The 26,724-nt window shown below is 42.2% G+C and overlaps 1 protein-coding gene across 3 annotated transcripts in view; it reads right to left on the bottom strand.

Moving 5' to 3' along the window:
* LOC115130442 (rho GTPase-activating protein 12-like) overlaps positions 1-26,724 on the bottom strand; it is a 95,935-nt gene that overhangs the window by 60,637 nt on the left and 8,574 nt on the right. The window lies entirely within an intron of this gene.

The following is a 26,724-nucleotide window of genomic DNA, read 5'->3' as shown; positions in this document are numbered from 1 at the left end:
CAGAATGATAACCAACTGAAGTCAGCCTGTGTTGCCCATTTAGCAAGCCCGTTCTTTTCAGTTGTTCCATTTCAGGGTTCACACCCTTTGAGGGAATGCATCAAATGTCTTTATAGGAACATGCTAAATATTGTAACGTGCCACAAACAAACAATTTCCTGTCCCCACTCTGTCTCATCTGAATATGTAGTCATATGGGTTCAGCTCCCACGCATTCACATCAATGGGGGCTCTTAATACCCTAGGAATTCACTGGCTGGCCAGTGAGCTTCTCTATTGGCTACCACCCCCCGGCCAAGAAAAAGAGTGATTAACCGCCTTTCAATTAAAGTCAGGGGTTTGAGTGAAGAGACAAGAGAGGGAGAGGAAGGAGGAAGGAAGAAAATTAATAAAATAGTGATGTACGTGTGAGTGAAGTAATTCAATGACGACATGGAAGTCAGGAAGACTGATATGTAGCCAGGAGACCTCTAATGCCTTCTCTCTGACTAAAATAAACATTTACAGATGGGCAAGTTGCTGGCATGCGAAAGACTGGGGGCTTTGGAGAAGAGAGGGAAGAGGTGAACGTACAGAAAGAAGAGCGGAGAAATGTAAATATTATATTATTATGGAGCAAACAAATCTGAAATGACAGACATTGTTGAGATGAGAAATACTAAAACATGATTCAAAAACTCAAAAGGAGATGGACTGGAGGAGACAAAGAGAGGTGGATGGTGGGGGTCAGGCACCATTTCCATATTTAGCGCCATTTGGGATAAGGTGCCATTTGGTACACAGGCATTGTCTGATGAGATGAGGAATATTAAAACGTGTCTATAAACTCATGGGAATTTACTGAAGGGGACTAAAAGAGAGGCGAGAGGAGGGGCTTGGGGGAGGCAGGGAGCTACACCACCCTACCGATTAATCCAGCTCTGGTGCATCTATGTACCCACTGTTAGAGATGTAAGAATATTGGATCCAGGGTACAGGGAGGGGTGTGGTGGTTGGGGTGTCTGTCTGGGCTAGGTCCTAGCACAGTGCAGCAGACATGTAAGCCCCTGTTGCCTGAACCTCACCACCCAGTAATACACTCTTTAGTAGATTACAACACTCCCTCCCTAGTCTCACCAGCCCTAATCCACACAAACAAAGCCCCCAGACTTGAGTCCCCAACCAGTAATACATACACACAGAGGACTCTGTCACACACACACACACACAAACACAGAACTGCTCTTATGAAGAATCAATCAAATAGTCTAATCAGAGAAAATAAGTGAGGACAGTGTAATCTGTGAAAGATTTAGGCTACTGCAATAATGAGGACAAGACACCCACAGATTCCTTCAAATATTTATTGTGATGAGCAGAGGGAGAAATGGAGAGACTGAGAAAGAGAACAAGAGTGAGAACGAGAGCGAAAGAGAGAGAGAGACCGGCAACAGCCTACGTGTCACATTCTGACCTTTGTTCTTTTGTTATGTCTTTGTTTTAGTTGGTCAGGGCGTGAGTTGGGTGGGTTGTCTATGTTAGTTTTTCTATGATTTGCTATTTCTGTGTTTGGCCTGGTATGGTTCTCAATCAGAGGCAGCTGTCAATCGTTGTCCCTGATTGAGAACCATATTTAGGGAGCCTGTTTTCTATTGTGTTTCGTGGGTGATTGTTTTCTGTGTGTCTGCACCAGCCAGAACTGTTTTCGGTCGTTTCTCTTTGTTATTTTTGTTATTTCTGTGTTCATTTTAATAAATATGGACACATACCACGCGGCACCTTGGTCCTCACCTTCTTCCACCAACAATGGCTGTTACACTACGAGAACAATGAGAGACTGAGGCAATTATGTTTTAATCATGCCATTAATTAACAATTAGGTTAATAGGTCCCCCCATTACGACATCATTGACTTGAATGGGGACGCCCGTTCTATTCATTCTATTTCTACGGCAGCACATGCAGTCATTAGCGGAGGAGACGAGAAAATGTGCGTAAAAAAACCACACACAAATAAATACACACAAATATACAAACATACATACATACATACACAGTTTAAGTCGGAAGTTTACATACACTTAGGTTGGAGTCATTAAAACTCCCCCTTTTTTTTCTGAGGTCTTGGCGGATTTCTTTTGATTTACCCATGATGTCAAGTGAAGAGGCACTGAGTTTGAAGGTAGGCCTTGAAATACATCCACAGCTACACCTCCAATTGACTCAAATTATGTCAATTAGCCTAACAGAAGCTTCTAAAGCCATGACATCCTTTTCTGGAATTGTCCAAGCTGTTTAAAAGGCACAGTCAACATAGTGTATGTAAACTATATATATATATATATATATATATACATATGGTATATATATATACACACACACACATAAATAAATAAAAATTATAACCATATATACACATATATACATACTAACATATATATACATACATACATACATACATACATATACAGTGCCTTGCGAAAGTATTCGGCCCCCTTGAACTTTGCGACCTTTTGCCACATTTCAGGCTTCAAACAAAGATATAAAACTGTATTTTTTTGTGAAGAATCAACAACAAGTGGGACACAATCATGAAGTGGAACGACATTTATTGGATATTTCAAACTTTTTTAACAAATCAAAAACTGAAAAATTGGGCGTGCAAAATTATTCAGCCCCTTTACTTTCAGTGCAGCAAACTCTCTCCAGAAGTTCAGTGAGGATCTCTGAATGATCCAATGTTGACCTAAATGACTAATGATGATAAATACAATCCACCTGTGTGTAATCAAGTCTCCGTATAAATGCACCTGCACTGTGATAGTCTCAGAGGTCCGTTAAAAGCGCAGAGAGCATCATGAAGAACAAGGAACACACCAGGCAGGTCCGAGATACTGTTGTGAAGAAGTTTAAAGCCGGATTTGGATACAAAAAGATTTCCCAAGCTTTAAACATCCCAAGGAGCACTGTGCAAGCGATAATATTGAAATGGAAGGAGTATCAGACCACTGCAAATCTACCAAGACCTGGCCGTCCCTCTAAACTTTCAGCTCATACAAGGAGAAGACTGATCAGAGATGCAGCCAAGAGGCCCATGATCACTCTGGATGAACTGCAGAGATCTACAGCTGAGGTGGGAGACTCTGTCCATAGGACAACAATCAGTCGTATATTGCACAAATCTGACCTTTATGGAAGAGTGGCAAGAAGAAAGCCATTTCTTAAAGATATCCATAAAAAGTGTCGTTTAAAGTTTGCCACAAGCCACCTGGGAGACACACCAAACATGTGGAAGAAGGTGCTCTGGTCAGATGAAACCAAAATTTAACTTTTTGGCAACAATGCAAAACGTTATGTTTGGCGTAAAAGCAACACAGCTCATCACCCTGAACACACCATCCCCACTGTCAAACATGGTGGTGGCAGCATCAAGGTTTGGAACTGCTTTTCTTCAGCAGGGACAGGGAAGATGGTTAAAATTGATGGGAAGATGGATGGAGCCAAATACAGGACCATTCTGGAAGAAAACCTGATGGAGTCTGCAAAAGACCTGAGACTGGGACGGAGATTTGTCTTCCAACAAGACAATGATCCAAAACATAAAGGAAAATCTACAATGGAATGGTTAAAAAATAAACATATCCAGGTGTTAGAATGGCCAAGTCAAAGTCCAGACCTGAATCCAATCGAGAATCTGTGGAAAGAACTGAAAACTGCTGTTCACAAATGCTCTCCATCCAACCTCACTGAGCTCGAGCTGTTTTGCAAGGAGGAATGGGAAAAAAATTCAGTCTCTCGATGTGCAAAACTGATAGAGACATACCCCAAAAGGTGGCGCTACAAAGTATTAACTTAAGGGGGCTGAATAATTTTGCATGCCCAATTTTTCAGTTTTTGATTTGTTAAAAAAGTTTGAAATATCCAATAAATGTCGTTCCACTTCATGATTGTGTCCCACTTGTTGTTGATTCTTCACAAAAAAATACAGTTTTATATCTTTATGTTTGAAGCCTGAAATGTGGCAAAAGGTCGCAAAGTTCAAGGGGGCCGAATACTTTCGCAAGGCACTGTACATACATACACATTTGTTGGGTTGCGTCTGGCCAGTCTATCAAGTATGTGATAGTGGCACAGCCACCGATAGTTGCAGTGTTTGGTGATTAGTCATGCACTAACTATGGTGGGTTGGTTTCAAAACCACACATATTATAGGCACCAAATGGTTTCTTCATAAATCCTAACCCTAATGTTGGTTGAGTGTCTAGATTGTACAGTAGGGACAGTAGCCTATTTATCCAATGGTTGAAAATAAAGTTGACTTTTCTAATAAGTGTTTTAGTGCTGTAGAAAATCACTGAAAAACTAAATTAAATTCTTGACAAGCCCAGGCTTAACTCTCTAAGTAATAATGAAAGTGCCAGTCAGCCAATAGAAAGAGGAAGCACACTCAGAGTGTATGTTTTCTCTGTCCTTCAGCACAGACCAAACTGACCTGCTAAATAATGGCCTTGTGCAAGGCCCATGCACAGCAAGAGAGAGTGTGTGTGTGTGAGTGTGTGAATCGCACCAACACACCAGCCTAAAGGAAGGACCTTGGATTGTTTACAATTTCAATACTCATAACAGACTCTGTGAAGCTTTCATCACACACACAAACAATAGCACATTCTTAAACCCATCTAGCATCAGCGTAGCGTACAAACACACATCACACAACATTATGGATGTTTCATCAACATACAATACAAAGCTAGTAGTGCATAAGCAGCCACCTACCATTAATAGTAGTGCATAAGGAGGCTCCTACCATTACTAGTAGTGCATAAGCAGCCACCTACCATTACTAGTAGTGCATAAGCAGCCACCTACCATTACTAGTAGTGCATAAGCAGCCACCTACCATTACTAGTAGTGCATAAGCAGCCACCTACCATTACTAGTAGTGCATAAGCAGCCACCTACCATTACTAGTAGTGCATAAGCAGCCACCTACCAATACTAGTAGTGCATAAGCAGCCACCTACCATTACTAGTAGTGCATAAGCAGCCACCTACCATTACTAGTAGTGCATAAGCAGCCACCTACACACATCACACAGCATTATGGATGTTTCATCAACATACAATACAAAGCTAGTAGTGCATAAGCAGCCACCTACCATTAATAGTAGTGCATAAGGAGGCTCCTACCATTACTAGTAGTGCATAAGCAGCCACCTACCATTACTAGTAGTGCATAAGCAGCCACCTACCATTACTAGTAGTGCATAAGCAGCCACCTACCATTACTAGTAGTGCATGAGTAGACAGCTGTTAGTCTGGCCGTTATGATTAAACCTCTTTAATCCGTCTGACATCCGTTACCACGGGAATATCCATTTCATTAATGGCCACTTGCAGGGAGCCAGGGCAGGAGGGGGGTGACTCTCCTCCAATCAAAGACAAGGACACTGGTAGCCTCTTGCCTTGCATTTCATGGTCAAAATAAGTGCACCACATAGGGAATATGTGCTATTTGGGATGCACTCAGGGACAGACAAACCATAGCTCCCTCCTTCCTCTTCCCCTGTATTGACAATTTGTTCTGGGAGTTACTCTGAAGCCTCCAAGGTTCCCCAAGGTTTATTGACAGAGCATTCCCAAAGGGCACAGAGGTGTGTGAGGGAATGTGTGTGTGTGCGTGCATCGGAGTGCCTGCGTGAGCATGCACAAGTTCGTTGCTCAGCACCAGCCCCATTTGGTAAAAGTTATTTAGGTGCGGTACTGTTCTGTTAGCCTACATTTGGATTGTTGAACCAGCTAGGTGCTGTTTGAAAGCTTGTTGGTACACAGCGCAACTAAAAGAAGGTACTGAAATATTTGACTGTGACCCTACGAGCCTTTTGTTCATGCAATGCAGCATCTCTCTCTCTCTCTCTTCAGCAACAGTACAGTGGCTTGTTGTGGAAAGTTCTAGGAACAAAGGACTGAGTCTCTGGAAATTCACATCACCAGCAGAGCGGAGCGCCCATCGCCTGTCACGAGACCACAGAGCCGCTGAGCAGCAGACCCACAGACACCTCCCAGTCTAAACACATGACAGGTACAGCACATACAGGCTTCATGACAGGTCCACAGAACATAAACATGAAAGAAAATAAAATACTATAGGTCGAACAGAGACCATGGTTCACCCGCACCTTGAACCTTCACACCTTTGCATAGCAGTGTATTGTAGAATGGCACTTGATCCAGCCAGATATTTTGAGTTCAACATCATTACTTTCAATCTTTTTTCCATTTTTTTTCCATTAATGAATCAATTATACAATGATACAATCAATTTGACTTGTTTTTACTAATCTAACTACATAACATAATGGTAATGATTTATTTGAATGGTAAATCTCTATTGATAAACTGGGTAAAACAAGATGTAGCCTATAAGCAGGCCTATTCTGTAGTGTAGGCCTATAGAGGGGTGTCCACATCACTCAGGAATTAACATGGTCTGAACGCACCAACATATTCGTGAAGAAGGCACGACAATGCCTGTACCTGTAAAGAGGTTGAAGAGATTTGGGATGGGCCCTCAGACCCTTAAAGAGCTCCACAGCTGCACCATTGAGAGCATCTTGACTGGCTGCATCACCTCTTGGTATGACAACTGCTTGACATCCGAACGCAAGGCGCTACAGAGGGTAGTGCATACTGCCCAGTACATCCCTGGGGCCAAGCTCCCTGCAATCCAGTGCCTCTATACCAGGAGGTGTCAGAAGAAGGCCTTAAAAATTGTCAAAGACTCCAGCCACCCAAGCTATATACTGTTCTCTCTGCTACTGCACGGCAAGTAGTGCCGATTCACCAAGTCTGGAACTAATAGGAGCTTGACTCATCACATACACTGCTGCTACTGCTTATCATCTATCTTGTTGCCTAGTCGCTTTACCTCTACCTACATTTACATATCTACCTCAATTACCTCGTACCCCTGCACATTGACTCAGTACTGGTACCCAGTGTATATAGCCAAGTTATCGTTACTCATTGTGTATTTATTCCTTATATTATCTTTCTATTATTTTTTATTTTTCTCTCTGCATTGTTGGGAAGAAGTAAGCATTTCACTGTTAGTCTACACCTGTAGTTTATGAAACGTGACAAATAAAATGTGATTTACTATTGTAAAGTGGCTGTTCCACTGGATGTCTTAAGGTGAACGCACCAATTTGTAAGTCGCTCTGGATAAGAGCGTCTGCTAAATGACTTAAATGTAAATGTAAATGATTTATTCACAATACAGCTGCATGCATATTCAATAGGAATGTTTGCATGCATTGAGTTATTGAGATTGTTTTGGCTGATTTCTGTTTCACTTCCATTTGGGACTTATTTTATTGTACTGATCAACAATATTTGCATGGAAGAAGCACTTTTCTTTAATAAAACTTCCTGCTGTCTCTAAGACTCGTGATGTTACTCACACACCATCAGCTTGAGGTTCGAGCGAAGATTATCTTTACTGGGAGAGAAGTGATATGGGGGAGACCAAGTGAATTAATAAAGTTTTTGGTAGCAATCAGCTCTGAAATCAGCAATATTTTGTGTTATGTTTTGCATATTATCACACAAAAGGTACTAGGGTAGGGAATTTATGTTAGCTTCAGCTGTAAACTAGCAAGCAAAGTTAGCCTAAAAATCTGGAAGATACCAGTATCCTCTTGCATTGTAAAGTGTTATAGTAATGGACATTGTTTTGTGAACAGTAATTAACAGTTTCAACATTTCTACATGTCGTGTGTCATTATTCAAGTGTTAACCTCTGTGCAGCATAAGTGGTGATGCAGCCCAGACCCCCAGTGAGTCCTCAGGACTGGCTATAGCTAGCAATGAGTAAGTGAAGCAGGCAAGAAGCAGGCACGGTGCACTCGTGCTATAAGGGGACAATCAGCAGACTATGAGACATTTGACAGAAGTACCGAAAGTAAAACATTCTAATACCGAACCGTTTTCATGATCTAGTATCGGAAAAAGTAGCAAAGTTTCTGTGTATTGTGCAACACTAATAATCTGTGTAACAAATGGCACCCTAGTCTTTATGTAGTACAATACTTTTGACTAGGGCCCATAGGGAATTGGGTGCAATTTGGGACACATCCTTAGTTAATCACCAGATAAAATTCACATTATCCATGGCCTGGGGTGATGCAAAGTTTGGTAAATTACGGTAAAATGTCCCTCTTTTATGCAACCACGCTTCCCAAAAATATTAAGCTTCAAAGATGCCTGCAGAAAGAATGGGGTGTCAGCTATGACATGACACCTCGAGTTAGAAAGAAAATCTATTTGGTTATTTAATTACAGTATGTGAAGTGGATTTACACCCGGTAACGGAATTATGGTAATGAAATTACCTCATGGGTCCCTGATCTGTACTTTACAGGAATGCATAATTATGGATATGAATACATTTCTCTTCCTGGAGATGCATCCTGAATAGGTACACAAATGTAGAACTATCTAATATCCTTATTTAGCATATTTGGGTATTATTCTACACACTGGCTATTATTGTAATGAGTTTCGGCCCAAACAAGACCAGATTTGGTTGGTCCGGACCAGACCAAATCTGAAACAATCATAAATGTCTATGTTTCACAAGTTTGGACTTGACAGCACAGTAAAGCACAGTATTGTGCAGTACAACGCAGCACAGTAGAGTTCAGTAGATATGTTCAGTACATTAGGGTACAGTACAATACATTATACTGTACTCTAGTGTGCTTTATTGTAATGAACTCAGCTCCTGTACTCTACCATACTGTGCTGTCCAAACTTGTGAAACAAAGATGTCTGTGATAGGTTCAGATTTGAAATACAGAAAGAGATTGTCCAGACTGTTTTTACAGAAAGAGGGGGGAAAAACAGCTATGAGCTGAACATAACAGTATGCCAGTGGAAGGGAGGACAGTAGCAGGTGACCCAACTGTGGGTTTTATGACTGCTATGATATCTCATTGTAGCCAATTCAATTGCAGGAATTACGTTACTGATTTGGTAACAGAATTACGAGTTTTAATCACTTAATAATTCATAAACAAACTTGATATCAATAAAAACACTACGTGAAATATCTTAAAGATATGTGCGTTTTTGGTAAGGGAATTACAAGGCACAAGGCAATGTTTCTTAAACTTATGGAAGGCAAATCATTTCTCCAGTGTTGATATTAGTTGGCAACGGTCTTCACCTTAACATGTTTTGATGCATTTCTAATAACTTTTTTAATACATTTTCTGGTAGATGTTCCATCTGTTTGACCAGTTATTCCTAATTTTTAGGATGGAAAATGGTTGAACAATGGCCTTACATTTCTTGGTCCTTTTAGATAGAAATGCGCAGACAGACAGAGCGAGACAGAGAGCGAGCTTATTCTCACTGAATAAAATGTGGCTGTAATGTGAGAAATCAGAAAACATGGCCAGCAATACCACAGCACCTCTCACTTGCCACACAATAGCTGACAAGACATTTTATTCCCGGCCGGCCAGGACAGGAACCCAATCTCTGAATGACTCTCCTAAATCCTGACATCAATATAATATGCTGGTACTGGTGCACTCCCGTAAAAAGAATAATACATTGCTTTTACTTATAAACAACTTGATTGTCTATTGCAACAGAAATGTGTATTTTTGCTGTCTGTTTTTTAATTCCCGACCCACTTGTAGCCTATTTGTTGGGACCAATATACCTTTAACGTTAAGCCTCCTCCAGGCAGCATCTCGAGTCTACCAGTAGCATGTCCAATGATCCAGTACAGTGGGTCTCCAAGAGAAAAACTACTAACAGCTGTTCAAATGGTTCCAGACAGTCTAGGTTATGCAACTGGGTCCTGAGAGACGGGAGCCTGAAGCATCCACTCATACACAGTTACACACCAACTACCCTCCGCTCCAGACCACCGCCAAAGAGCGGGTCGGTTTCTCACACCATCCCTAAAGAGTAAACACACACTAAAAATGGACCGGTGGCTGTCAAATCTTCACAGATAAGTGAAACTCTAGTCTCACTTCGGGATGCTTTCCTAACGCCACAACAACAGAAGCAGCAAGCAAGGTTTCAGCGGCGATACCAAGGCAAGGCAGTGGTTGACTTTGACCGCTAGCTAGTTTACACACAATAGTCTCAGCTAGTTTAATCAGGTGTGTGGGAGGTAGAGGAAGGGAAGGAAGGCAGGAGGGAAAGAGGGAAGAGGAAAAGCGATTAGAGACAAAAGCAGGGATGACTCTTTCACTCATTCCCTCGTTCTGATGCTGCTTGCCTTGTCCTCTGGGTACATGATGTCCCAGAGAGTCTGAACAACACTAGTCAGCCCAGCGCCAGCACGAGAGCGAGCAAGTGAGCACGAGAGAGAGAGAGAAAATGAGAGAGGGAGAGAGTGATGGGTGAATCATACCATTAACCTTCTGTTGGACTCTAATGGCATTACTGACGGTTCCTACGTGGCAGACAGGGTCTTCTTAACTGTTTACCAGCTCACTCTCACTGCATAGGTACAGAACAGGACTGACCAACTGCATAGGAACAGGAGTGATTAACACTATTCTGCCTGAAATAGAGACACCATGTTCAGGGTAGAGAAATAAGTGGCGGAGTGTGTGACATACTGTGCATCTGAATTACCTTTCAAATTTATCCTGGGCCAAGATCCATCAAATACTTAAAGGAGTAGTTCACTATTTTACAACTTGATGTTAAATGGTTCTCCACTCTGAAAATATTAACATGTCCTTCGCATAGAGTAACTCTGACAACATTCTATCAATATCACTCATCATCACCAGAGAGAGAAAAAGAGGGGTTGGTAGAGATGAAGAGAAGAAGAGAGAAGCAGAGAGAGAGAGAGAGAGAGAGGGAGAGAGAGAGAAAGAGAAGCCAAGAGAGAGAGCTCTAGACTTTGATGTACTATTTGCTCAGGTTAAATATTGGATTAGTGAGCTCTGCTGCTTCACTTCAGAGGGATGAGCAGGGCTTCATTGAATTACCCATGCACTGGACCCACCACCAGGCCTGTACTGTATGTGTACGTTTGTGTGTGTACTGTGGCAGGAATGACAAGTATGCACTGGAAAACAAGCAACGGCCTACTTCGTCTGGGAAGTAGTTAAGACTCTCAGCACAATTCAGCTAACAGACTAAAGAGCAAAGTATAAGAGCCTTCCACTATAAAACACCATGACAACGCAGCCTGCTTTCAGCCAGATCATCACAACAATAATTACTATATTTTTTGCTTCTTCTGACTGTAGAAAACGATCAACTGTGAATATGAAACACGAACAGTCTGTTTAGTGTTACGCAAAGCCAGCCCAAACGTGAGCTGCGTCTGTGTCTGTCAGCCCCTGTTACAGATTCCCAACCTTTGCTCCAGCTCTCTTCTTGCACAAACTTGTAAACAAATGCCTAACTGAGGTAAACGTGTAGGCCCAACTAACTCAAAAGGGCATTGCGCACAAAAGTGAGATAAGAGAAAGACTCAGACAGCACAGCGCTAGCTAGCGGTCTTCCTTACCCTCACATGACGTCGCTGTAATGTTTCTCTTTCCAGTCATTCATAGATGGCCAGTAAATAAGTAATTGGTTCACAGCTAGTTCACAGACCCACTAATCAGATTCACCAAAACAGGAAAAAACAACCGGCCTTCTGTCTCTGCCTGGGTTCACTAGGGTAGCATCCCAAATGGCACCCTATTCCCTATTAAGTACACTACTTTTGACCGGAGCCCTATGGGATGTAAGTGCTATGAAGAGTGAACTTTGGTTGCATCTCAAATGGCACCCTATTCTCTATATAGTGAACTTTTGACCAGGGTCTAGTGCTCTGGTCAAAAGTAGTGCACTGCATAGGGAATAGGGTGCCATTTGGAACGCAAATCGGGTGCCATTTTGTACATTGGAATAGGCTGCCATTTGGGACGCATCCACAGAGGCCTAGGCATATGCAGTAAGAGGCTATGGTATAGTTCTTTACCCTCCCAGTGGGATAAAAGACTAGGGCGGCGTCCCAGATGGCACCCTATTCCGTATACTAGTGTACTACTTTTGACCTGAGCCTCATAGGGAATAGGGTGCCATTTGGGGCTCAATATCAGATGAGAGCGCAGCTACCAGATTAACACAGCATACATAACGGTAGACATGGGAATTCATAGATCTGACCTTGGGTCAGCTCAGACCAGCTGTTCCTTTTCCACGGATTTACTCCTGTATACAGTTTCATACCAGTTATGTCATGTACACTATTTGCGGTCCTGAGTGAAGCCGAGGCTATACGATAGAAGTGGTGTTGCCTCTTTCTATTGGGAGGTGCTGTCATAAAGACATGCAATATGGGGGTATTTTCAGGGGTGATATACATGCTTCTAAATATGGTCCCTTTACTATCCCAATATTAGATACACATGGTGGTGCACCTGGCAGGGTCCGGAGGTACTGCAGGGGTCTGCGGCCAGAACAAAGATATAATGCAACATGTAGCAATTTCAACAATTTTACTGAGTTACAGTTCATATAAGGAAATCAGTCTGTTGATTGTGGCCTGTGGAATGTTGTCCCTCCCCTCTTCAATGGCTGTGCGAAGTTGCTGGATATTGGAACACGCTGTCGTACACATCAATGCAGCGCATCCCAAACATGCTCAATGGATGACGTGTCTGGTGAGTATGCAGGCTATGGAAGAACAGGCACATTTTCAGCTTTCAGGAATTGTGTAGTTCCTTGCAAGATGGGGCCATACTGAAACATGAGGTGATGGTGGCAGATGAATGGCACGACAATGGGCCTCAGGAGCTCTTCAAGTTATCTCTGTGTATTCAAATTGCCATAGAGAACATGCAATTGTGTTTGTTGCCCGTAGTTTATGCCTGTCCATACCATATCCCCACCTCCATTACTACACCATAAGTGGTCTGCAGAGGCCAGTTGGACGTACTGCCAAATTCTCTAAAACAACGTTTGGTAGAGAAATTAACATTACATTCTCTGACAACAGCTCTGATGGACATCACAACTTGAGACATCTGTGGCATTGTGTTGAGTGACAAAACTGCACATTTTAGAGTGGTTTTTAATTGTCCCCAGCACAAGGTGCACTTGTGTAATGATCATGCTGTTTAATCAGCCACACCTGACATGTGGATGGTTTATCTTGGCAAAGGATAAATGCTTACTAACAGGGATGTAAACACATTTGTGCACATGTAACAGGGTTGGTTATCTTTCCACTTTCCTCTAAAGAAATTTGTATTTAAATGTTCAAGCACTCTAATTGGTCGGTTCAATTTCGATGACAATAAGGTGTGTTATTGGCCCCGCTTGCAGATAAGGAGAGATTGCGAACGTCAGGTCTCCCCAGTATGAAAATATCATGCAAGGGGTAGGTCACGTTCTGAATACTGTATTCTGTTTTATATTTTACAATGTGTACAAGTTTGCTAAACATACCTGATTTATACATGTGTGGGTATATGATACCTGTTAGGGAATGAGGGGCTTTCTGGAATGTGCTTGGTATATGATTGCTGTATATAAGTGTTTTAGCTAGCATGCACCGATGAAATGGTCACATAAGCTCACTGCTAACACATCGTTTTCATGCATACAGATTTCACCGTCGACAGCCATCAACATCATTAAGCCCTGCACAACTAAGTTTCCTATTTAATCACAGGTATTTACACATATTTTGTATATTATTTATGCCCAGTATGAAAATGTGATGCAAGGGATTTTACCATCAACATCATTAAGCCCTGCACAACTAACGTGCTGTTTCCTATTTAATCACAGGTATTTACACATATTTTGTATATTATTTATGCCCAGTATGAAAATGTGATGCAAGGGATTTTACCATCAACATCATTAAGCCCTGCACAACTAGCGTGATGTTTCCTATTTAATCACAGATAATAAATAACGCTCAACTGGGACCACTGGCTGGGGTGATTTATTTGACCTTAACACAACGCAAGGAGAGTATGATTAACATCTGTTACACACACAATGAGAGAAATACACTTTTTGGGCACATAGAACATTTCTGGGATCTTTTATTTCAGCTCATGAAGCATGGGACCAACACTTTGCATGTTGCATTTATATTTTTCATCAGTGTATATACACTACATGACCAAAAGTATCGACGAACATCTCATTCCAAAATCATGGGCATTAATGTTTCACCCCTCTGCTGCTATAATAGCCTCCACTCTTCTGTGAAGGCTTTAAACTAGCTGTTGAAACATTGCTGAGAGGACTTGGGACGTCCTTCCATTCAGCCACAAGAGCATTAGTGAGATCTGGCACTGATGTTGGGCGATTAGGCCTGGCTCGGTGTTCCAATTGATCCTAAAGGTGTTTGATTGGGGTTGAGGTCGGGGCTCTGTGCAGATCAGTCAAGTTCTTCCACACCGATCTCAACAAAACATTTCTGTATGGACATCGCTTTGTGCACAGGGTCATTGTCATGCTGAAACAGGAAAGGGCCTTCCCCAAACTGGTGCCACAAAGTTGGAAGCACAGAATCATCTAGAATGTCATTGTATGCTGTAGCGTTAAGATTTCCCTTCACTGGAACTAAGGGGACTAGCCCTAACCATGAAAAACAGCCCCAGACCATTATCCCTCCTCTACCAAACTTTAAAGTTGGCACTATGCATTCGGCAGGTAGTGTTCTCCTACTCCAGAGAACGTGTTTCCACTGCTCCAGAGTCCAATGGCGGCGAGCTTTACGCTACTGCAGACGACGCTTGGCATTGTGCATGGTAATCTTAAGCTTTTGTGCGGCTGCTCGGCCATGGAAATCCATATCATGAAGCTCCCAACAAACAGTTATAGTGCTGAGGTTGCTTCCAGGGGAAGTTTGGAACTCGGTAGTGAGTGTTGCAAGTGAGGACAGACAATTTGTGCGCTACAGCACGCAGCAGTCCCATTCTGTGAGCTTGTGCGGCCTCCCACTTTATATATACACACACCATTTTTTTACATTTCAGTTTTATAAATATTTCTAATAACATATTAAACAAAATTTTGGCCAAGGGTTCCATGGAATAAGTTTAGAGGGTGTATTTACAGCGTAATCAGGGTCCGATGCGATGGCCTGCTGGTCCGGGGCCAGGAAATCAGTTGTCAGGCCAGTAGATCTCTCCAGTCACTGGCCCAACCAGCCCAGTAACTTCAGTAAATGCTTGCCATCCAGTTCAACATTTAGATTCCCGGTCATAGTCTAGTATTGAAAACCATAGAAGACTACATGCAGAAAATTCATATGCTATTTGTATTTAAGCATATGATTGGCCATTCATTCAAGCACCACCACGCTCCTACGAGCCACAATTTCTCAAGCAGTACATGAGTTGATGCCTTCACACAGCACACACAAACTGTAAAACTGTCCAGAGCAAAAATAGTCTATTCGCTCACTGAGCTTATATATTTTATGGATAGGATCCTTCAATAGTGAAAATACTAGCAATATGCTGGTTACTGTTGAGTCTGCTAAAAGAAAGCTACAAAAAGACAACTAACATTTGTCTTGACTAGCCCATACCAGCCAGTTCGATATCTTGTTTGGAACGAAGAACGTCTAGGGGCAGCGTCCTATTTTGAGATGTAGAATTATTTATTTATTCTCAAAATGACTTCATTTAGAAACAAAAATGAATGTAATTAATACAATGCAATTCTAAAGATTAGAGTAATGACTTGCTGTAACGGAATTCCTCTTCATCAGAGGAGGAGTAGCAAGGATCAGACCAATGTGCAGCGTGGTAAGTGTCCATAATGATATATTTAATAAAATCAACAGAACACTGAACAAAATAACAAAAGTACAAACAAACAACCGAAACAGTCCCGTATGGTGATAACACTAACACAGGATCCAACCACCCACAAAACACAATCGAAAACAGGCTACCTAAATATGGCTCCCAATCAGAGACAACAACTGACACCTGCCTCTGATTGAGAACCATACTAGGCCAAACACATAGAAATATAACAACAGAACAAAACATAGAAAACAACAGAATGCCCACCCCAACTCACGCCCTGACCAACTAAAATAAAGACCTAACAAAAAACTAAGGTCAGAACGTGACAAGTACCCCCCCTCCCAAAGGTGCGGACTCCGGCCGCAAAACCTGAACCTATAGGGGAGGGTCTCACGATGGTGGCTCTGGCGCGGGACGTGGACCCCACGCCACCATAGTCTTTCTCCGCCTCTTAACCCGCCTCCGTGGTGCCTTTCGAGCGGCGACCATCGCCGCCGACCTCGGACTGGGGACCCTAGCAACGGGTCCCGAATGGACAGACGGCAGACTCCGGCAGCTCGGGACAGACGGGAGACTCCGGCAGCTCGGGACAGACGGGAGACTCCGGCAGCTCGGGACAGACGGGAGACTCCGGCAGCTCGGGACAGACGGGAGACTCCGGCAGCTCGGGACAGACGGGAGACTCTGGCAGCTCGGGACAGGCCGGAGCACCTGCAGGAAGGAGATTGAGAGACAGCCTGGTGCGGGGGGGCTGCCACCGGAGGCCTGGTGCGTGGAGGAGGCACCGGATAGACCGAACCGTGGAGGCGCACTGGAGGTCTCGAGCACAGAGCCTGCACAACCCTACCTGGCTGGATACTCCCCGTAGCCAGGCCAGTGCGGCGAGGTGGAATAGACCGCAATGGGCTGTGCTGGCGAACCGGGGATACCATGCGTAGGGCTGGTGCCATGTACCCCGGCCCGAGGAGACGCATTGGAGACCAGATGCACTGAGCCGGCTTCATGGCACCTGGCTCGATGCCCACTCTAGCCCGACCGATACGAGGCGCTGCGATGTAACGCACCGGGCTATGCATGGTCTGGGAGGCTCACAGGGATATTTTTAATCTCAATAATGAACATAAATGCACTGTATTTAAGCGTTAAAACTGTAAAGTTCTCACTGCCCCATGACAAAATGTGTAGAATTGCAGGAAATTAGCATAAAAATTTATTTATTTTTCTCCGATGCCAAGAGGTGGGTCTGTTCTTTCCCAGGGCTAAAGAATTGATTGGTCCGGCCATGCACTGCCGAAGTCATAGTAAAACTCCACGTATGGTATTTAAAAAAAATCTAACTCGAGCTGTGTTCTGATCATAAGGTCAGCGATGAATTTGCTGTCATAAAAGGGGTCCCCGGCCACAAAAAGCTTGAGAACCCCTACATTAGAGCATCTAGCAGAATAGTCCAATCATAAAAGTCAGACTAAGATAGTGGTCACGTTTAGCCATTGTACAGCTCACACCTCTCATGCCCTGTTCACATTACCCACAAGTACCCCGTTATGTTAAACCGAATGTCATGTATTTCAATAGGGACGTCCACAATGGAGTGGAAATGCAATGCCCCCTTGCGGTTGAAAGATCCGTTGCAAGACTAACCCCTCATACTTTGACTGGACTTTAGTCCAGCCAGAGTCCATCAATAGGAAGTTACCAAACCACAGAAAATGAAAATATTGAAGGCTTTATGGGATAGCTAGCAACTTGTAAACAATTCCAACAAGTGAGTACAATTTTAATAGTAAATGTTAAATAATGCACATTGGCTGTTAAGCCCATTATATTATGACTGTTGCATCCCATTTAAGTTTGTGACTTTTTTCCATCTATACACTCATTACATTTTAGCTTCAAGAGAAAAGCACATAGTTAGTGCTAGCTAAAGCTAACAACGTCGTCATCAAGTAACGTTAGCCTATCAAAAATATACGATTACCCCTCTAATTAGAATTTAAAAGTACAGTAGGCATACCTTACAACAAACCATGCTTAATTTTTATTTATATCATGCAAATCATTAGTAAAAGTAAATTGGTAAAAGCAAAGTATGACTGAAATCCATCCAGGAAGTGGGATATTTTTGATGTGTGTGGTTTTCAATTGAATGCCAGTACAGTTTCTATTGGGTTAGGACCCAGATTGCAATTCCTATGGCTTACACTACACTAGATGTCAATAGTCTTTAGACTGTTTCAAGCTTGTATTCTGAAAAATGAGGAAGAATGAGACTATTTCCTAAGTTAACTGTAGTAAACTTTTGTTATTGACCAAATACTTATTTTCCACCATAATTTGCAAATAAATTCATAAAAAATCCTACAATGTGATTTTCTGTATTTTTTCTTTCTCATTTTGTCTGTCATAGTTGAAGTGTACCTATGATGAAAATTACAGACCTCTCATCTTTTTAAGTGGGAGAACTTGAACAATTGGTGGCTGACTAAATACTTTTTTGCCCCACTGTATATCGACATAACCTGAAAGGCCACTCAGCAAGGAAGAAGCCACTGCTCCAAAACCGCCATAAAAAAGACATACTACGGTTTGCAACTGCACATGGGGACCAAGATTGTACATTTTGGAGAATTCACCTCTGGTCTGATGAAACAAAAATAGAACTGTTTGGCCATAATGATGATGTTATGTTTGGAGGGAAAAGGGGGAGGCTTGCAAGCCGATGAACACCATCCCAACCGTGAAGCACGGGGGTGGCAGCATCATGCTGTGGGGGGTGCTTTGCTGCAGGAGGGACTCGTGCACTTCATAAAGTATATATCATCATGTGGAATGAAAGTGATGTGGATATTATTCACTGGGGAGTTGAGATGTACTATATGAAAGCCTATTCCCACCACCCAAAAATAATATATATATAGATCTCATACATACAGTTGAAGTCAGAAGTCTACATACACCTTTGCCAAATACATTTACATTCACATTTCAAAATTCCTGACATTTAATCCTAGTAAAAAAAGTCCCTGTTTTAGGTCAGTTAGGATCACCACTTTATTTTAAGAATGTGAAATGTTAGAATAATAATTAAGCTTTCATTTCTATCATCACATTCCCAGGGGGTCAGAAGTGTACATACACTCAATTAGTATTTGGTAGTATTGCCTTTAAATTGTTTAACTTGGGTCAAACGTGTCGGATAGCCTTCAACAAGCCTCCTACAATAAGTTGGGTGAATTTTGGCCCATTCCTCCTGACAGAGCTGGTGTAACTGAGTCAGGTTTGTAGGGATCCTTGCTCGCATCCGCTTTTTCAGTTTTGCCCAAACATATTCCATAGGGCTTTGTGATGGCCACTCCAATGCCTTGACTTTGTTGTCCATAGGCCATTTTGCCACAACTTTGGAAGTATGCTTGGTGTCATTAACCATTTGGAAGACCCATTTGCGACCAAGCTTTAACTTTCTGACTGATGTCTTGAGATGTTGCTTCAATATATCCACATCACTTTCATTCCACATGATGATATATACTTTATGAAGTGCACGAGTCCCTCCTGCAGCAAAGCACCCCCCACAGCATGATGCTGCCACCCCCGTGCTTCACGGTTGGGATGGTGTTCATCGGCTTGCAAGCCTCCCCCTTTTTCCTCCAAACATAACATCATCATTATGGCCAAACAGTTCTATTTTTGTTTCATCAGACCAGAGGTGAATTCTCCAAAATGTACAATCTTGGTCCCCATGTGCAGTTGCAAACCGTAGTATGTCTTTTTTATGGCGGTTTTGGAGCAGTGGCTTCTTCCTTGCTGAGTGGCCTTTCAGGTTATGTCGATATACAGTGGGGCAAAAAAGTATTTAGTCAGCCACCAATTGTTCAAGTTCTCCCACTTAAAAAGATGAGAGGTCTGTAATTTTCATCATAGGTACACTTCAACTATGACAGACAAAATTAGAAAGAAAAAATCCAGAAAATCACATTGTAGGATTTTTTATGAATTTATTTGCAAATTATGGTGGAAAATAAATATTTGGTCAATAACAAAAGTTTCTCAATACTTTGTTATATACCCTTTGTTGGCAATGACAGAGGTCAAACGTTTTCTGTAAGTCTTCACAAGGTTTTCACACACGGTTGCTGGTATTTTGGCCCATTCCTCCATGCAGATCTCCTCTAGAGCAGTGATGTTCTGGGGCTGTTGCTGGGCAACACGGACTTTCAACTCCCTCCAAAGATTTTCTATGGAGTTGAGATCTGGAGACTGGCTAGGCCACTCCAGGACCTTGAAATGCTTCTTATGAAGCCACTCCTTCATTGCCCGGGTGGTGTGTTTCGGATCATTGTCATGCTGAAAGACCCAGCCACGTTTCATCTTCAATGCCCTTGCTGATGGAAGGAGGTTTTCACTCAAAATCTCACGATACATGGCCCCATTCATTCTTTCCTTTACACGGATCAGTCGTCCTGGTCCCTTTGCAGAAAAACAGCCCCAAAGCATGATGTTTCCACCCCCATGCTTCACAGTAGGTATGGTGTTCTTTGGATGCAATTCAGCATTCTTTGTCCTCCAAACACGATGAGTTGAGTTTTTACTACAGTTAACTTAGGAAATAGTCTCATTCTTCCTCATTTTTCAGAATACAAGCTTGAAACAGTCTAAAGACTATTGACATCTAGTGTAGTGTAAGCCATAGGAATTGCAATCTGGGTCCTAACCCAATAGAAACTGTACTGGCATTCAATTGAAAACCACACACATCAAAAATATCCCACTTCCTGGATGGATTTTCCTCAGATTTTCACCTGCCATATCAGTTCTGTTATACTTACAGACATTATTTTAACAGTTTCGGAAACGTTAGAGTGTTTTCTATCCAAATCTACCAATTATATGCATATCCTAGCTTCTGGGCCTTAGTAACAGGTAGTTTACTTTGGGCATCTCAGTCATCCAAACTTCCAAATACTGCCCCCTATCCGGGAGAAGGGGCTCACAACAATTGGTAATTTATACATTGGTCAGTTATCTTCATTTCAACAATTACAGGGTAAGTTTAACATGCCAACAACACGTTTTTTCAGATACCTGCAAATCAGAAATGTCTTCTTATGGACACAAATCCTAGTGTGGCATTAAGCCAAATAGTCCTACATTAGATAGCCTGATCCTTGTCAAACCCCATTCAAAAGTCTCTAGACTGTATGATGTGCTACAGGCCCACATAGAGGTATCCACAGACACTATTAAAAAGGGGTTGGGAACAAGAACTTGCTTCAGAAATCTTAGATGAGGACTGGGTAGAAGCTCTCAGGAATATAAACCGCAGTTCAGTGAATGCCAGACACAATCTTGTACAGTTTAAGGTGATACACAGGTTACATTACTCAAAAGTAAAACTGAATAAAATATTCACGGACACCTCACCAGTGAGAGAGAGGTGCAAGCAGGATGAGGGGACGTTGACCCACTTATTTTGGACATGTCCTAAATTACATGCTTACTGGCCTCTCATTCTCGGGAAGGCTGTCTCTCTTTGTACTCATTTTGCAATTTTGAAAATTGGAGTGTTCCTACCTTTGAAATGTGGTTATGGGATTTAGGGAATGTAATACATATGGAAAAGAGTCGATACAATACCTCCAATAGAAGTCCAATGTTTTACAAAATATGGCAGCCAATACTGGATAAATGATCTAGTCCCGCTTAATAACTGGGTTGATGATCTGCTGCTACGCTGTGCTGTACTCCACTCAATATTTATTTTTGACTTAACTACACTGCTTGTGGGCCTCCCGGGTGGCGCAGTGGTTAAGGGCGCTGTACTGCAGCGCCAGCTGTGCCATCAGAGTCCCTGGGTTCACGCCCAGGCTCTGTCGTAACCGGCCGCGACCGGGAGGTCCGTGTGGCGACGCACAATTGGCCTAGTGTCGTCCGGGTTAGGGAGGGCTTGGTCGGTAGGGATGTCCTTGTCTCATCGCGCACCAGCGACTCCTGTGGCGGGCCGGGCGCAGTACGCGCTAACCAAGGTTGCCGATCACATTGGTTCGGCTGGCTTCCGGGTTGGATGCGCGCTGTGTTAAGAAGCAGTACGGCTGGTTGGGTTGTGTATCGGAGGATGCATGACTTTCAACCTTCGTCTCTCCCGAACTGGAGTTGTAGCGATGAGACAAGATAGTAGCTACTACAACAATTGGATACCACAAAATTGGGGGAGAAAAAGGGGTACAATTCAAAAAAATAAAAGATAAATACACTGCTTGTAATGACTACAGTATATGCTGTCTTCTTATACTGTACATGTACCACCTAATAGGATATTGTTTTATTTTGTGTAAGTGGGGGAAGTTTTGTCCTCTAAATTGGCCATCCATTCAAAAGTACACGGAATGTCAATTTATTTTTTATTGGAAAATAAACATGTAAAAAAACATGGCACAAGTCATTTTAAAATGTGTAGAATTGCAGGAAATTAGCTGTAAAACAAATCTCTTCCCTATGGCAAAATTAGCAAAATTGCTGAAAGCTTCAAAACTAACCAACTCTGGACCCTAGTATGACAGAAATAAATCAGCTGTAAAATTAAAATATCTATTATATCAGCCATAATTTTTATAAAAATCAGAAAAACTCCTGAATTTAGGGAGGATGAAAATATTAAAACCCTTTACACAGACAAAGAGACAACTGCGATTGGACAAAAACTAACAGGGTTGAGATTGCTGTAGACAAGGTTGCATCATGTAGGCCTTTGCATCTGTAATTAAAAAGATACCTTATGAGTATGTCATCACTAGTGTTGATTGATTAATTCCAGTCAATCATTTTGGATTAAAAAAAATCTATATAGCCTAGCCACCTGAAGATTGAATAGAAACAAAATTGTATCACATTTTCTCAGAACACAAACAGATGGGTTTATTTTAGACTATACACTTCCCCTGGCCCAGATGTAAACAGAGCGCATAGGCTTTTCGAGTCTACCAGCAGCTGTGGTTATTTTTCAGTAGGCTACAGTTGATCTGACAATCACAGACTAATTGTGCACCTTAACAAATCATGAGGCATTTTTTTTGCGGCGGGTATGGGCTCCCATAAAAATAAAAAAACAACAGCATGTCGCAACTCCGCAGTGAATTCACTTAGACCCAAGTTCCGTCGCAATTTTCTTTTACCACATGTAATGATTTGCATGACATGGATAAAAATGAAGCCGGTTTTGTTGTAATGATGCAGCTCATTTTTGATAGGCTAACATTACTTAATGAAGACATGTTAGCAACTCTGTGCTTTTGTCTTGAAGCTAAACAGTGTAGCCTACAGAAGAGAAAATAAACCCATTAATTGTCTGCACATGCTTGTAAATCGTTGCATTATTCAAGAGTGTAATATGGTTTGGTTGCATTATTCAATAGTAGGACCGGGACTACATCACGATGCTCGTTAGTATCGTAGCAAGGAAACAAAACAGGAGACGGATTAAATTTCTTTAGGAAAACAGCCCTAATGTTGGAAACAAACATCATTATGTTGTCATATATAGTTACATGTATTTATTTTCCAAGCTATAGCACACAATATTTTACATAAATCAGGTTTTTTTTAAAGGACCGAAGTGTTTCAGCTGCATTGTGTTTTCATTTTTTCCCCAAGGGAAAGAAATATTGCGATAATGGTATCGTCCAGGCCCTGTTCTATAGTATAATATGTTTTAAAATAAAACAGTTTGTTAGTAGCTAGGTTGCCATCCAACTGGCAACAGATTTTCATAGGAATATTCAAAAAGCGACAAAAACAATATGCACATTTTCTCAATGTGATGTGTTTCCATCAAATGTACTTGTTTCAGATAAGGCTGTGCATGATAACATATTGCACATACAAATACATTTTGCAGTTAAATTACCATGTACCTCATAAAACATACAAGATGAATGGGTTTCCTTGGCATTTTCAACTCTACCGAGTCGTTTTCTCAGTTTTTTGTCCATTATATAGCGATTGTTCCCACTCTGGTATTGGCAAAGGCACTCTAAGAGCGCACGCATAGTCCACATCATGAGATTTTATGAACAAAAGAGCAAAACTATTTATATTTTTCAATTATCATGTCACCAGAATAAGACCCTAGATATTTATTGGAAAGCTCATCACCTTGCGCTTTCACCCACCCTGTGAAATTCATCAACATTTATATGTCAACAAACTGCATGCTTTCCCGACGAGTTGTAGTGGGAAGACCACACAACGTTTCATCGCGTGATTCCTAGTTTACTTCGATATGATGGTCATTATATCAATATTTGCAACGACATTATTCGCATAATTCATTTTACCCACACAAAAATCTCTCACCTTGTCTAGTGTATTTTGTGTTGACTACATTTGGAAAATTTACTGATAAAAAATGTGTTTCTATCAGGCCTGTCATGACATGTTTAATTCAACATGTACTTTACTCACATAAAAAAGGTTGGTTAGAATAGTTTGTGCTTACTGCTTACTGTGCTTACTGTGACTGCTGTGATATTTGCGGTCAAATTGAGCTGCGGAACAAGAATGTTGTGTTGCCAGCCACAATGAAAGTTAAGGCCATAATGTGAATTGAAAAATGTAAATGTCTTAAGCCACTCCGCTTCAGAATCTCCTTCATATCTCGTAGTAGGGCGTGCGAGCAAGAACATGAGGGTGGCCCACATTGTGTCAATGTAGGCCACTCCATCCTATAGCTAATAGCCAGACAGAGCCCTACAGAGAAAGGAATTATACAGTCAGGGAGAATATGGTAACACAGAGGTTTACCATCATTCACTGTACAGCTCAAATCAATGTAGCTAGGCTAGGGAGACCAGCTGGCACCAGACTACAGGCTTGTCACTGACAAATCCCCCCCCCACACACACACACACACACACACACACACACACACACACACTCTCTTATGGACCGAGAAGGATACAGGCAAGGGGAGGTTAGATGGGATTGGTAGAAAAAGGAGAAGCGGAGAACAGAGAAAAAGAGCCTTCTAATAACTTACTGTCTCGGCTCATACTGAAAGTGCTTTGTTTAGCACATATACACAGATCTTTTTCTGTAACCCTGCAATGACACAGGAAATCGAAGTGTTGGTTGGTTGGCTGCACTGCAGGGCCAATCACATGCATAGCAACTGGCCAGATAGGAAAGACTAAAGACCACAAAGTGAAAAAGAGCAGGTTTCACCTGACCAGACAGTGAACAATCTCTGCAGTTCACTGGAAGAGCCAACCTTCGGTGGGCTATTCATACGCTCCGTTGGCGCAACAGTCTGTCAGAAACATTCAACTAAAACCCTTTGATGCACATGAAAATGACATGGGCGAATGTGTACGATTATGGTCACCAATTTGACAAGCATAAAGTTAATTCTGGTGAGTGACACACAGAAGATAATTTAGCATGTTTTTGTTCAACAGGATGCATAATCATACCATTCTAATTTTAACCACGGTCCACCCCGCCATGGTCCAACATCACCGACCATGTTCCACCATAAGTTCCATTCTCCCTCTTTTCCAGCCCAAACACATGACTCTCTCTCACACACACCATTCTCACACTCGTCCTCACACAAACACAAGTCCCGCGGCCAGTGGGGCGACAGAGCAGAGCAGACTGATCCTCAGCTGATATGACCTAGTTTCTATTCAAGCCCAGTCCCTCAGCTGCCTCCTGCTCCACAAAGAGCCTTCACAATCCTGAATTGAGGAAAAAAACAATATCCAGTTGTATTTATTATGGATCCTCATTAGCTGATGCTAAAGTAGCAGCTAATTAAGATAAATTAAGGCAGGTTATACAATTTTAAAAACATTACAATACATTCACAACACACTGTATGCCCTCAGGCCCTACTCCACCAATACCACATATCTACAGTACTAAATCCATGTGTATGTATAGTGCGTATGTGTGTGCTAATGTTTGTGTTGCTTCACAGTCCCCGCTGTCCCATAAGGTGTCTTTTTATATATTTTTTAAAATCTTAATTGTACTGCTTGCATCAGTTACTTGATATGGAATAGAGTTCCATGTAGTCATGGCTCTGTAGTACTATGTACCTCCCATAGACTGTTCTTGACTTGGGGACTGTGAAGAGACTAGAGGTCGACCGATTAATCGGAATGGACGATTAATTAGGGTCGATTTCAAGTTTTCATAACAATCGTAAATCGGAATTTTTGGGGGCCTTTATTTAACTAGGCAAGTCAGTTAAGAAGACATTCTTATTTTCAATGACGGCCTAGGAACGGTGGGTTAACTGCCTTGTTCAGGGGCAGAATTACCGATTTTTACCTTGTCAGCTCAGGGATTCAATCTCGCAACATTACGGTTAATTAGTCCAACGCTCTAACCACCTGCCTCACGAGGAGCATGCCTGTTACGCGAATGCAGTAAGAAGCCAAGGTAAGTTGCTAGCTAGCATTAAACTTATCTTATAAAAATCAATCAATCATAATCACTAGTTATAACTACACATGGTTGATGGGGCCACAGTGTCTCCTGACCCCTCCTGTCTCAGCCTCCAGTATTTATGCTGCAGTAGTTTATGTGTCGGGGGCTAGGGTCAGTTTGTTATATCTAGAGTACTTCTCCTGTCTTATCCAGTGTCCTGTGTGAATTTAAGTATACTCTCGCTGCCTCCCGGGTGGCGCAGTGGTTAAGGGCGCTGTACTGCAGCGCCAGCTGTGCCACCAGAGACTCTGGGTTCGCGCCCAGGCTCTGTCGTAACCGGCCGCGACCGGGAGGTCTGTGGGGCGACGCACAATTGGCCTAGCGTTGTCCGGGTTAGGGAGGGTTTGGCCGGTAGGGAAATCCTTGTCTCACCAGCGACTCCAAGGTTGCCAGGTGCACGGTGTTTCCTCCGACACGTTGGTGCGGCTGGCTTCCGGGT

The sequence above is a fragment of the Oncorhynchus nerka genome, linkage group LG6, assembly GCF_034236695.1.
Source record: "Oncorhynchus nerka isolate Pitt River linkage group LG6, Oner_Uvic_2.0, whole genome shotgun sequence".
Taxonomy (NCBI): Eukaryota; Metazoa; Chordata; class Actinopteri; order Salmoniformes; family Salmonidae; genus Oncorhynchus; species Oncorhynchus nerka.
The sequence above is the reverse complement of the archived record's forward strand: the minus strand, read 5'-3'. Positions and strand labels throughout refer to the sequence as shown.